The 15,435-nt window shown below is 48.8% G+C and overlaps 1 protein-coding gene across 1 annotated transcript in view; it reads right to left on the reverse strand.

Annotated features, from left to right (window-relative positions):
• The window catches only part of LOC137537199 (zinc finger protein 182-like), a 98,650-nt gene that overhangs the window by 55,286 nt on the left and 27,929 nt on the right, over positions 1 to 15,435 (reverse strand). The gene's annotated exons all lie outside the window — the stretch shown is intronic.

The following is a 15,435-nucleotide window of genomic DNA, read 5'->3' on the forward strand; positions in this document are numbered from 1 at the left end:
TGTCCAGCACTATGCAAGGTCTGATAAGCTGAATAGAGGAACCTGACACCACTGCACTGTCCCAGCACTATGCAAGGTCTGATAAGCTGAATAGAGGAACCTGACACCACTGCACTGTCCCAGCACTATGCAAGGTCTGATAAGCTGAATAGAGGAACCAGTCACCCGACACCACTGCACTGTCCTAGCAATATGCAAGAAAAAAATACATATATCCAGGCACATTGCCTCTAGTTAGGACATTAAATAAGTTATTAAGGAAAGGGAGGTGCTGAAGGGGGTGTGGCTAGGAAACAGCAAAAATCTATTAACCCTTCGCACTCTCGCATGCAAATGTTCAAACAAATGCATTCACAGATTCACTCATCCAGGCACAACTGTTATCCCTGCAGCTAAGTTAAAAGCCAGTGTTTTCGTTCACAGAAGAATGCATTCTTATGCTTAGTTACCTATACTGCGCAGAAGTACCCAGGTAAACATAGGTGTCCTAACTCTGGCCCTGTAACATGCATAGTGCAGACATGCAAACACATTCATTGCATCAATCTGTGAATCTGTGAATGCATTTGTTTGAACATTTGCATGCGAGAGTGCGAAGGATTAATAGATTTTAGCACTATGCAAGGTCTGATAAGCTGAATAGAGGAACCCGACACCACTGCACTGTCCCAGCACTATGCAAGGTCTGATAAGCTGAATAGAGGAACGTGACACCACTGCACTGTCCTAGCACTATGCAAGGTCTGATAAGCTGAATAGATGAACCCGACACCACTGCACTGTCCTAGCACTATGCAAGGTCTGATAAGCTGAATAGAGGAACCCGACACCACTGCACTGTCCTAGCACTATGCAAGGTCTGATAAGCTGAATAGAGGAACCCGACACCACTATACTGTCCTAGCACTATGCAAGGTCTGATAAGCTGAATAGGGGAACCAGTCACCACTGCACTATCCCAGCACTATGCAAGGTCTGATAAGCTGAATAGAGGAACGTGACACCACTGCACTGTCCTAGCACTGTGCAAGGTCTGATAAGCTGAATAGATGAACCCGACACCACTGCACTGTCCTAGCACTATGCAAGGTCTGATAAGCTGAATAGAGGACCTGTCACCAGACACCACTGCACTGTCCCAGCACTATGCAAGGTCTGATAAGCTGAATAGAAGACCTGTCACCAGACACCACTGCACTGTCCTAGCACTATGCAAGGTCTGATAAGCTGAATAGAAGACCTGTCACCAGACACCACTGCACTGTCCCAGCACTATGCAAGGTCTGATAAGCTGAATAGAGGACCTGTCACCAGATACCACTGCACTGTCCTAGCACTATGCAAGGTCTGATAAGCTGAATAGATGAACCCGACACCACTGCACTGTCCTAGCACTATGCAAGGTCTGATAAGCTGAATAGAGGAACCCGACACCACTGCACTGTCCTAGCACTATGCAAGGTCTGATAAGCTGAGTAGAGGAACCCGACACCACTATACTGTCCTAGCACTATGCAAGGTCTGATAAGCTGAATAGGGGTACCAGTCACCACTGCACTGTCCCAGCACTATGCAAGGTCTGATAAGCTGAATAGAGGAACGTGACACCACTGCACTGTCCTAGCACTGTGCAAGGTCTGATAAGCTGAATAGATGAACCCGACACCACTGCACTGTCCTAGCACTATGCAAGGTCTGATAAGCTGAATAGAGGACCTGTCACCAGACACCACTGCACTGTCCCAGCACTATGCAAGGTCTGATAAGCTGAATAGAAGACCTATCACCAGACACCACTGCACTGTCCTAGCACTATGCAAGGTCTGATAAGCTAAATAGAGGACCTGTCACCAGACACCACTGCACTGTCCCAGCACTATGCAAGGTCTGATAAGCTGAATAGAAGACCTATCACCAGACACCACTGCACTGTCCTAGCACTATGCAAGGTCTGATAAGCTGAATAGAAGACCTGTCACCAGACACCACTGCACTGTCCCAGCACTATGCAAGGTCTGATAAGCTGAATAGAGGAACCCGACACCACTGCACTGTCCTAGCACTATGCAAGGTCTGATAAGCTGAATAGAGGAACCAGTCACCCGACACCACTGCACTGTCCCAGCACTATGCAAGGTCTGATAAGCTGAATACAGGAACGTGAAACCACTGCACTGTCCTAGCACTATGCAAGGTCTGATAAGCTGAATAGAGGAACCCGACACCACTGCACTGTCCTAGCACTATGCAAGGTCTGATAAGCTGAATAGAGGACCTGTCACCACTGCACTGTCCTAGCACTATGCAAGGTCTGATAAGCTGAATAGAGGAACCAGTCACCCGACACCACTGCACTGTCCTAGCACTATGCAAGGTCTGATAAGCTGAATAGAGGACCCGTCACCACTGCACTGTCCTAGCACTATGCAAGGTCTGATAAGCTGAATAGAGGAACCCGACACCACTGCACTGTCCTAGCACTATGCAAGGTCTGATAAGCTGAATAGAGGAACCCGACACCACGGCACTGTCCTAGAACTATGCAAGGTCTGATAAGCTGAATAGAGGACCTGTCACCACTGCACTGTCCTAGCACTATGCAAGGTCTGATAAGCTGAATAGAGGAACCCGACACCACTGCACTGTCCTAGCACTGTGCAAGGTCTGATAAGCTGAATAGATGAACCCGACACCACTGCACTGTCCTAGCACTATGCAAGGTCTGATAAGCTGAATAGAGGAACCAGTCACCCGACACCACTGCACTGTCCCAGCACTATGCAAGGTCTGATAAGCTGAATAGAGGAACGTGACACCACTGCACTGTCCCAGCACTATGCAAGGTCTGATAAGCTGAATAGAGGAACGTGACACCACTGCACTGTCCTAGCACTATGCAAGGTCTGATAAGCTGAATAGATGAACCCGACACCACTGCACTGTCCTAGCACTATGCAAGGTCTGATAAGCTGAATAGAGGAACCCGACACCACTGCACTGTCCTAGCACTATGCAAGGTCTGATAAGCTGAATAGAGGAACCCGACACCACTATACTGTCCTAGCACTATGCAAGGTCTGATAAGCTGAATAGGGGAACCAGTCACCACTGCACTATCCCAGCACTATGCAAGGTCTGATAAGCTGAATAGAGGAACGTGACACCACTGCACTGTCCTAGCACTGTGCAAGGTCTGATAAGCTGAATAGATGAACCCGACACCACTGCACTGTCCTAGCACTATGCAAGGTCTGATAAGCTGAATAGAGGACCTGTCACCAGACACCACTGCACTGTCCCAGCACTATGCAAGGTCTGATAAGCTGAATAGAAGACCTGTCACCAGACACCACTGCACTGTCCTAGCACTATGCAAGGTCTGATAAGCTGAATAGAAGACCTGTCACCAGACACCACTGCACTGTCCCAGCACTATGCAAGGTCTGATAAGCTGAATAGAGGACCTGTCACCAGATACCACTGCACTGTCCTAGCACTATGCAAGGTCTGATAAGCTGAATAGATGAACCCGACACCACTGCACTGTCCTAGCACTATGCAAGGTCTGATAAGCTGAATAGAGGAACCAGACACCACTGCACTGTCCTAGCACTATGCAAGGTCTGATAAGCTGAGTAGAGGAACCCGACACCACTATACTGTCCTAGCACTATGCAAGGTCTGATAAGCTGAATAGGGGTACCAGTCACCACTGCACTGTCCCAGCACTATGCAAGGTCTGATAAGCTGAATAGAGGAACGTGACACCACTGCACTGTCCTAGCACTGTGCAAGGTCTGATAAGCTGAATAGATGAACCCGACACCACTGCACTGTCCTAGCACTATGCAAGGTCTGATAAGCTGAATAGAGGACCTGTCACCAGACACCACTGCACTGTCCCAGCACTATGCAAGGTCTGATAAGCTGAATAGAAGACCTATCACCAGACACCACTGCACTGTCCTAGCACTATGCAAGGTCTGATAAGCTAAATAGAGGACCTGTCACCAGACACCACTGCACTGTCCCAGCACTATGCAAGGTCTGATAAGCTGAATAGAAGACCTATCACCAGACACCACTGCACTGTCCTAGCACTATGCAAGGTCTGATAAGCTGAATAGAAGACCTGTCACCAGACACCACTGCACTGTCCCAGCACTATGCAAGGTCTGATAAGCTGAATAGAGGAACCCGACACCACTGCACTGTCCTAGCACTATGCAAGGTCTGATAAGCTGAATAGAGGAACCAGTCACCCGACACCACTGCACTGTCCCAGCACTATGCAAGGTCTGATAAGCTGAATACAGGAACGTGAAACCACTGCACTGTCCTAGCACTATGCAAGGTCTGATAAGCTGAATAGAGGAACCCGACACCACTGCACTGTCCTAGCACTATGCAAGGTCTGATAAGCTGAATAGAGGACCTGTCACCACTGCACTGTCCTAGCACTATGCAAGGTCTGATAAGCTGAATAGAGGAACCAGTCACCCGACACCACTGCACTGTCCTAGCACTATGCAAGGTCTGATAAGCTGAATAGAGGACCCGTCACCACTGCACTGTCCTAGCACTATGCAAGGTCTGATAAGCTGAATAGAGGAACCCGACACCACTGCACTGTCCTAGCACTATGCAAGGTCTGATAAGCTGAATAGAGGAACCCGACACCACGGCACTGTCCTAGAACTATGCAAGGTCTGATAAGCTGAATAGAGGACCTGTCACCACTGCACTGTCCTAGCACTATGCAAGGTCTGATAAGCTGAATAGAGGAACCCGAAACCACTGCACTGTCCTAGCACTGTGCAAGGTCTGATAAGCTGAATAGATGAACCCGACACCACTGCACTGTCCTAGCACTATGCAAGGTCTGATAAGCTGAATAGAGGAACCAGTCACCCGACACCACTGCACTGTCCCAGCACTATGCAAGGTCTGATAAGCTGAATAGAGGAACGTGACACCACTGTACTTTCCTAGCACTATGCAAGGTCTGATAAGCTGAATAGAGGAACCCGACACCACTGCACTGTCCTAGCACTATGCAAGGTCTGATAAGCTGAATAGAGGAACCCGTCACCACTGCACTGTCCTAGCACTATGCAAGGTCTGATAAGCTGAATAGAGGAACCAGTCACCCGACACCACTGCACTGTCCCAGCACTATGCAAGGTCTGATAAGCTGAATAGAGGAACGTGACACCACTGCACTGTCCTAGCACTATGCAAGGTCTGATAAGCTGAATAGAGGAACCCGACACCACTGCACTGTCCTAGCACTATGCAAGGTCTGATAAGCTGAATAGAGGAACCCGTCACCACTGCACTGTCCTAGCACTATGCAAGGTCTGATAAGCTGAATAGAGGAACCAGTCACCCGACACCACTGCACTGTCCCAGCACTATGCAAGGTCTGATAAGCTGAATAGAGGAACGTGACACCACTGCACTGTCCTAGCACTATGCAAGGTCTGATAAGCTGAATAGATGAACCCGACACCACTGCACTGTCCTAGCACTATGCAAGGTCTGATAAGCTGAATAGAGGAACCCGACACCACTGCACTGTCCTAGCACTATGCAAGGTCTGATAAGCTGAATAGAGGAACCCGACACCACTATACTGTCCTAGCACTATGCAAGGTCTGATAAGCTGAATAGGGGTACCAGTCACCACTGCACTGTCCCAGCACTATGCAAGGTCTGATAAGCTGAATAGAGGAACGTGACACCACTGCACTGTCCTAGCACTGTGCAAGGTCTGATAAGCTGAATAGAGGACCTGTCACCAGACACCACTGCACTGTCCCAGCACTATGCAAGGTCTGATAAGCTGAATAGAAGACCTATCACCAGACACCACTGCACTGTCCTAGCACTATGCAAGGTCTGATAAGCTGAATAGAAGACCTGTCACCAGACACCACTGCACTGTCCCAGCACTATGCAAGGTCTGATAAGCTGAATAGAGGACCCGTCACCAGATACCACTGCACTGTCCTAGCACTATGCAAGGTCTGATAAGCTAAATAGAGGACCTGTCACCAGACACCACTGCACTGTCCTAGCACTATGCAAGGTCTGATAAGCTGAATAGAGGAACCCGACACCACTGCACTGTCCTAGCACTATGCAAGGTCTGATAAGCTGAATAGAGGACCTGTCACCAGACACCACTGCACTGTCCCAGCACTATGCAAGGTCTGATAAGCTGAATAGAGGAACCCGACACCACTGCACTTTCCTAGCACTATGCAAGGTCTGATAAGCTGAATAGAGGACCTGTCACCAGACACCACTGCACTGTCCTAGCACTATGCAAGGTCTGATAAGCTGAATAGAGGAACCCGACACCACTGCACTGTCCTAGCACTATGCAAGGTCTGATAAGCTGAATAGAGGAACCTGACACCACTGCACTGTCCAGCACTATGCAAGGTCTGATAAGCTGAATAGAGGAACCTGACACCACTGCACTGTCCCAGCACTATGCAAGGTCTGATAAGCTGAATAGAGGAACCTGACACCACTGCACTGTCCCAGCACTATGCAAGGTCTGATAAGCTGAATAGAGGAACCAGTCACCCGACACCACTGCACTGTCCTAGCAATATGCAAGAAAAAAATACATATATCCAGGCACATTGCCTCTAGTTAGGACATTAAATAAGTTATTAAGGAAAGGGAGGTGCTGAAGGGGGTGTGGCTAGGAAACAGCAAAAATCTATTAACCCTTCGCACTCTCGCATGCAAATGTTCAAACAAATGCATTCACAGATTCACTCATCCAGGCACAACTGTTATCCCTGCAGCTAAGTTAAAAGCCAGTGTTTTCGTTCACAGAAGAATGCATTCTTATGCTTAGTTACCTATACTGCGCAGAAGTACCCAGGTAAACATAGGTGTCCTAACTCTGGCCCTGTAACATGCATAGTGCAGACATGCAAACACATTCATTGCATCAATCTGTGAATCTGTGAATGCATTTGTTTGAACATTTGCATGCGAGAGTGCGAAGGGTTAATAGATTTTAGCACTATGCAAGGTCTGATAAGCTGAATAGAGGAACCCGACACCACTGCACTGTCCCAGCACTATGCAAGGTCTGATAAGCTGAATAGAGGAACGTGACACCACTGCACTGTCCTAGCACTATGCAAGGTCTGATAAGCTGAATAGATGAACCCGACACCACTGCACTGTCCTAGCACTATGCAAGGTCTGATAAGCTGAATAGAGGAACCCGACACCACTGCACTGTCCTAGCACTATGCAAGGTCTGATAAGCTGAATAGAGGAACCCGACACCACTATACTGTCCTAGCACTATGCAAGGTCTGATAAGCTGAATAGGGGAACCAGTCACCACTGCACTATCCCAGCACTATGCAAGGTCTGATAAGCTGAATAGAGGAACGTGACACCACTGCACTGTCCTAGCACTGTGCAAGGTCTGATAAGCTGAATAGATGAACCCGACACCACTGCACTGTCCTAGCACTATGCAAGGTCTGATAAGCTGAATAGAGGACCTGTCACCAGACACCACTGCACTGTCCCAGCACTATGCAAGGTCTGATAAGCTGAATAGAAGACCTGTCACCAGACACCACTGCACTGTCCTAGCACTATGCAAGGTCTGATAAGCTGAATAGAAGACCTGTCACCAGACACCACTGCACTGTCCCAGCACTATGCAAGGTCTGATAAGCTGAATAGAGGACCTGTCACCAGATACCACTGCACTGTCCTAGCACTATGCAAGGTCTGATAAGCTGAATAGATGAACCCGACACCACTGCACTGTCCTAGCACTATGCAAGGTCTGATAAGCTGAATAGAGGAACCCGACACCACTGCACTGTCCTAGCACTATGCAAGGTCTGATAAGCTGAGTAGAGGAACCCGACACCACTATACTGTCCTAGCACTATGCAAGGTCTGATAAGCTGAATAGGGGTACCAGTCACCACTGCACTGTCCCAGCACTATGCAAGGTCTGATAAGCTGAATAGAGGAACGTGACACCACTGCACTGTCCTAGCACTGTGCAAGGTCTGATAAGCTGAATAGATGAACCCGACACCACTGCACTGTCCTAGCACTATGCAAGGTCTGATAAGCTGAATAGAGGACCTGTCACCAGACACCACTGCACTGTCCCAGCACTATGCAAGGTCTGATAAGCTGAATAGAAGACCTATCACCAGACACCACTGCACTGTCCTAGCACTATGCAAGGTCTGATAAGCTAAATAGAGGACCTGTCACCAGACACCACTGCACTGTCCCAGCACTATGCAAGGTCTGATAAGCTGAATAGAAGACCTATCACCAGACACCACTGCACTGTCCTAGCACTATGCAAGGTCTGATAAGCTGAATAGAAGACCTGTCACCAGACACCACTGCACTGTCCCAGCACTATGCAAGGTCTGATAAGCTGAATAGAGGAACCCGACACCACTGCACTGTCCTAGCACTATGCAAGGTCTGATAAGCTGAATAGAGGAACCAGTCACCCGACACCACTGCACTGTCCCAGCACTATGCAAGGTCTGATAAGCTGAATACAGGAACGTGAAACCACTGCACTGTCCTAGCACTATGCAAGGTCTGATAAGCTGAATAGAGGAACCCGACACCACTGCACTGTCCTAGCACTATGCAAGGTCTGATAAGCTGAATAGAGGACCTGTCACCACTGCACTGTCCTAGCACTATGCAAGGTCTGATAAGCTGAATAGAGGAACCAGTCACCCGACACCACTGCACTGTCCTAGCACTATGCAAGGTCTGATAAGCTGAATAGAGGACCCGTCACCACTGCACTGTCCTAGCACTATGCAAGGTCTGATAAGCTGAATAGAGGAACCCGACACCACTGCACTGTCCTAGCACTATGCAAGGTCTGATAAGCTGAATAGAGGAACCCGACACCACGGCACTGTCCTAGAACTATGCAAGGTCTGATAAGCTGAATAGAGGACCTGTCACCACTGCACTGTCCTAGCACTATGCAAGGTCTGATAAGCTGAATAGAGGAACCCGACACCACTGCACTGTCCTAGCACTGTGCAAGGTCTGATAAGCTGAATAGATGAACCCGACACCACTGCACTGTCCTAGCACTATGCAAGGTCTGATAAGCTGAATAGAGGAACCAGTCACCCGACACCACTGCACTGTCCCAGCACTATGCAAGGTCTGATAAGCTGAATAGAGGAACGTGACACCACTGCACTGTCCCAGCACTATGCAAGGTCTGATAAGCTGAATAGAGGAACGTGACACCACTGCACTGTCCTAGCACTATGCAAGGTCTGATAAGCTGAATAGATGAACCCGACACCACTGCACTGTCCTAGCACTATGCAAGGTCTGATAAGCTGAATAGAGGAACCCGACACCACTGCACTGTCCTAGCACTATGCAAGGTCTGATAAGCTGAATAGAGGAACCCGACACCACTATACTGTCCTAGCACTATGCAAGGTCTGATAAGCTGAATAGGGGAACCAGTCACCACTGCACTATCCCAGCACTATGCAAGGTCTGATAAGCTGAATAGAGGAACGTGACACCACTGCACTGTCCTAGCACTGTGCAAGGTCTGATAAGCTGAATAGATGAACCCGACACCACTGCACTGTCCTAGCACTATGCAAGGTCTGATAAGCTGAATAGAGGACCTGTCACCAGACACCACTGCACTGTCCCAGCACTATGCAAGGTCTGATAAGCTGAATAGAAGACCTGTCACCAGACACCACTGCACTGTCCTAGCACTATGCAAGGTCTGATAAGCTGAATAGAAGACCTGTCACCAGACACCACTGCACTGTCCCAGCACTATGCAAGGTCTGATAAGCTGAATAGAGGACCTGTCACCAGATACCACTGCACTGTCCTAGCACTATGCAAGGTCTGATAAGCTGAATAGATGAACCCGACACCACTGCACTGTCCTAGCACTATGCAAGGTCTGATAAGCTGAATAGAGGAACCCGACACCACTGCACTGTCCTAGCACTATGCAAGGTCTGATAAGCTGAGTAGAGGAACCCGACACCACTATACTGTCCTAGCACTATGCAAGGTCTGATAAGCTGAATAGGGGTACCAGTCACCACTGCACTGTCCCAGCACTATGCAAGGTCTGATAAGCTGAATAGAGGAACGTGACACCACTGCACTGTCCTAGCACTGTGCAAGGTCTGATAAGCTGAATAGATGAACCCGACACCACTGCACTGTCCTAGCACTATGCAAGGTCTGATAAGCTGAATAGAGGACCTGTCACCAGACACCACTGCACTGTCCCAGCACTATGCAAGGTCTGATAAGCTGAATAGAAGACCTATCACCAGACACCACTGCACTGTCCTAGCACTATGCAAGGTCTGATAAGCTAAATAGAGGACCTGTCACCAGACACCACTGCACTGTCCCAGCACTATGCAAGGTCTGATAAGCTGAATAGAAGACCTATCACCAGACACCACTGCACTGTCCTAGCACTATGCAAGGTCTGATAAGCTGAATAGAAGACCTGTCACCAGACACCACTGCACTGTCCCAGCACTATGCAAGGTCTGATAAGCTGAATAGAGGAACCCGACACCACTGCACTGTCCTAGCACTATGCAAGGTCTGATAAGCTGAATAGAGGAACCAGTCACCCGACACCACTGCACTGTCCCAGCACTATGCAAGGTCTGATAAGCTGAATACAGGAACGTGAAACCACTGCACTGTCCTAGCACTATGCAAGGTCTGATAAGCTGAATAGAGGAACCCGACACCACTGCACTGTCCTAGCACTATGCAAGGTCTGATAAGCTGAATAGAGGACCTGTCACCACTGCACTGTCCTAGCACTATGCAAGGTCTGATAAGCTGAATAGAGGAACCAGTCACCCGACACCACTGCACTGTCCTAGCACTATGCAAGGTCTGATAAGCTGAATAGAGGACCCGTCACCACTGCACTGTCCTAGCACTATGCAAGGTCTGATAAGCTGAATAGAGGAACCCGACACCACTGCACTGTCCTAGCACTATGCAAGGTCTGATAAGCTGAATAGAGGAACCCGACACCACGGCACTGTCCTAGAACTATGCAAGGTCTGATAAGCTGAATAGAGGACCTGTCACCACTGCACTGTCCTAGCACTATGCAAGGTCTGATAAGCTGAATAGAGGAACCCGAAACCACTGCACTGTCCTAGCACTGTGCAAGGTCTGATAAGCTGAATAGATGAACCCGACACCACTGCACTGTCCTAGCACTATGCAAGGTCTGATAAGCTGAATAGAGGAACCAGTCACCCGACACCACTGCACTGTCCCAGCACTATGCAAGGTCTGATAAGCTGAATAGAGGAACGTGACACCACTGTACTGTCCTAGCACTATGCAAGGTCTGATAAGCTGAATAGAGGAACCCGACACCACTGCACTGTCCTAGCACTATGCAAGGTCTGATAAGCTGAATAGAGGAACCCGTCACCACTGCACTGTCCTAGCACTATGCAAGGTCTGATAAGCTGAATAGAGGAACCAGTCACCCGACACCACTGCACTGTCCCAGCACTATGCAAGGTCTGATAAGCTGAATAGAGGAACGTGACACCACTGCACTGTCCTAGCACTATGCAAGGTCTGATAAGCTGAATAGAGGAACCCGACACCACTGCACTGTCCTAGCACTATGCAAGGTCTGATAAGCTGAATAGAGGAACCCGTCACCACTGCACTGTCCTAGCACTATGCAAGGTCTGATAAGCTGAATAGAGGAACCAGTCACCCGACACCACTGCACTGTCCCAGCACTATGCAAGGTCTGATAAGCTGAATAGAGGAACGTGACACCACTGCACTGTCCTAGCACTATGCAAGGTCTGATAAGCTGAATAGATGAACCCGACACCACTGCACTGTCCTAGCACTATGCAAGGTCTGATAAGCTGAATAGAGGAACCCGACACCACTGCACTGTCCTAGCACTATGCAAGGTCTGATAAGCTGAATAGAGGAACCCGACACCACTATACTGTCCTAGCACTATGCAAGGTCTGATAAGCTGAATAGGGGTACCAGTCACCACTGCACTGTCCCAGCACTATGCAAGGTCTGATAAGCTGAATAGAGGAACGTGACACCACTGCACTGTCCTAGCACTGTGCAAGGTCTGATAAGCTGAATAGAGGACCTGTCACCAGACACCACTGCACTGTCCCAGCACTATGCAAGGTCTGATAAGCTGAATAGAAGACCTATCACCAGACACCACTGCACTGTCCTAGCACTATGCAAGGTCTGATAAGCTGAATAGAAGACCTGTCACCAGACACCACTGCACTGTCCCAGCACTATGCAAGGTCTGATAAGCTGAATAGAGGACCCGTCACCAGATACCACTGCACTGTCCTAGCACTATGCAAGGTCTGATAAGCTAAATAGAGGACCTGTCACCAGACACCACTGCACTGTCCTAGCACTATGCAAGGTCTGATAAGCTGAATAGAGGAACCCGACACCACTGCACTGTCCTAGCACTATGCAAGGTCTGATAAGCTGAATAGAGGACCTGTCACCAGACACCACTGCACTGTCCCAGCACTATGCAAGGTCTGATAAGCTGAATAGAGGAACCCGACACCACTGCACTTTCCTAGCACTATGCAAGGTCTGATAAGCTGAATAGAGGACCTGTCACCAGACACCACTGCACTGTCCTAGCACTATGCAAGGTCTGATAAGCTGAATAGAGGAACCCGACACCACTGCACTGTCCTAGCACTATGCAAGGTCTGATAAGCTGAATAGAGGAACCTGACACCACTGCACTGTCCAGCACTATGCAAGGTCTGATAAGCTGAATAGAGGAACCTGACACCACTGCACTGTCCCAGCACTATGCAAGGTCTGATAAGCTGAATAGAGGAACCTGACACCACTGCACTGTCCCAGCACTATGCAAGGTCTGATAAGCTGAATAGAGGAACCAGTCACCCGACACCACTGCACTGTCCTAGCAATATGCAAGAAAAAAATACATATATCCAGGCACATTGCCTCTAGTTAGGACATTAAATAAGTTATTAAGGAAAGGGAGGTGCTGAAGGGGGTGTGGCTAGGAAACAGCAAAAATCTATTAACCCTTCGCACTCTCGCATGCAAATGTTCAAACAAATGCATTCACAGATTCACTCATCCAGGCACAACTGTTATCCCTGCAGCTAAGTTAAAAGCCAGTGTTTTCGTTCACAGAAGAATGTATTCTTATGCTTAGTTACCTATACTGCGCAGAAGTACCCAGGTAAACATAGGTGTCCTAACTCTGGCCCTGTAACATGCATAGTGCAGACATGCAAACACATTCATTGCATCAATCTGTGAATCTGTGAATGCATTTGTTTGAACATTTGCATGCGAGAGTGCGAAGGGTTAATAGATTTTAGCACTATGCAAGGTCTGATAAGCTGAATAGAGGAACCCGACACCACTGCACTGTCCCAGCACTATGCAAGGTCTGATAAGCTGAATAGAGGAACGTGACACCACTGCACTGTCCTAGCACTATGCAAGGTCTGATAAGCTGAATAGATGAACCCGACACCACTGCACTGTCCTAGCACTATGCAAGGTCTGATAAGCTGAATAGAGGAACCCGACACCACTGCACTGTCCTAGCACTATGCAAGGTCTGATAAGCTGAATAGAGGAACCCGACACCACTATACTGTCCTAGCACTATGCAAGGTCTGATAAGCTGAATAGGGGAACCAGTCACCACTGCACTATCCCAGCACTATGCAAGGTCTGATAAGCTGAATAGAGGAACGTGACACCACTGCACTGTCCTAGCACTGTGCAAGGTCTGATAAGCTGAATAGATGAACCCGACACCACTGCACTGTCCTAGCACTATGCAAGGTCTGATAAGCTGAATAGAGGACCTGTCACCAGACACCACTGCACTGTCCCAGCACTATGCAAGGTCTGATAAGCTGAATAGAAGACCTGTCACCAGACACCACTGCACTGTCCTAGCACTATGCAAGGTCTGATAAGCTGAATAGAAGACCTGTCACCAGACACCACTGCACTGTCCCAGCACTATGCAAGGTCTGATAAGCTGAATAGAGGACCTGTCACCAGATACCACTGCACTGTCCTAGCACTATGCAAGGTCTGATAAGCTGAATAGATGAACCCGACACCACTGCACTGTCCTAGCACTATGCAAGGTCTGATAAGCTGAATAGAGGAACCCGACACCACTGCACTGTCCTAGCACTATGCAAGGTCTGATAAGCTGAGTAGAGGAACCCGACACCACTATACTGTCCTAGCACTATGCAAGGTCTGATAAGCTGAATAGGGGTACCAGTCACCACTGCACTGTCCCAGCACTATGCAAGGTCTGATAAGCTGAATAGAGGAACGTGACACCACTGCACTGTCCTAGCACTGTGCAAGGTCTGATAAGCTGAATAGATGAACCCGACACCACTGCACTGTCCTAGCACTATGCAAGGTCTGATAAGCTGAATAGAGGACCTGTCACCAGACACCACTGCACTGTCCCAGCACTATGCAAGGTCTGATAAGCTGAATAGAAGACCTATCACCAGACACCACTGCACTGTCCTAGCACTATGCAAGGTCTGATAAGCTAAATAGAGGACCTGTCACCAGACACCACTGCACTGTCCCAGCACTATGCAAGGTCTGATAAGCTGAATAGAAGACCTATCACCAGACACCACTGCACTGTCCTAGCACTATGCAAGGTCTGATAAGCTGAATAGAAGACCTGTCACCAGACACCACTGCACTGTCCCAGCACTATGCAAGGTCTGATAAGCTGAATAGAGGAACCCGACACCACTGCACTGTCCTAGCACTATGCAAGGTCTGATAAGCTGAATAGAGGAACCAGTCACCCGACACCACTGCACTGTCCCAGCACTATGCAAGGTCTGATAAGCTGAATACAGGAACGTGAAACCACTGCACTGTCCTAGCACTATGCAAGGTCTGATAAGCTGAATAGAGGAACCCGACACCACTGCACTGTCCTAGCACTATGCAAGGTCTGATAAGCTGAATAGAGGACCTGTCACCACTGCACTGTCCTAGCACTATGCAAGGTCTGATAAGCTGAATAGAGGAACCAGTCACCCGACACCACTGCACTGTCCTAGCACTATGCAAGGTCTGATAAGCTGAATAGAGGACCCGTCACCACTGCACTGTCCTAGCACTATGCAAGGTCTGATAAGCTGAATAGAGGAACCCGACACCACTGCACTGTCCTAGCACTATGCAAGGTCTGATAAGCTGAATAGAGGAACCCGACACCACGGCACTGTCCTAGAACTATGCAAGGTCTGATAAGCTGAATAGAGGACC

The sequence above is a fragment of the Hyperolius riggenbachi genome, chromosome 10, assembly GCF_040937935.1.
Source record: "Hyperolius riggenbachi isolate aHypRig1 chromosome 10, aHypRig1.pri, whole genome shotgun sequence".
NCBI classification, from domain to species: Eukaryota; Metazoa; Chordata; class Amphibia; order Anura; family Hyperoliidae; genus Hyperolius; species Hyperolius riggenbachi.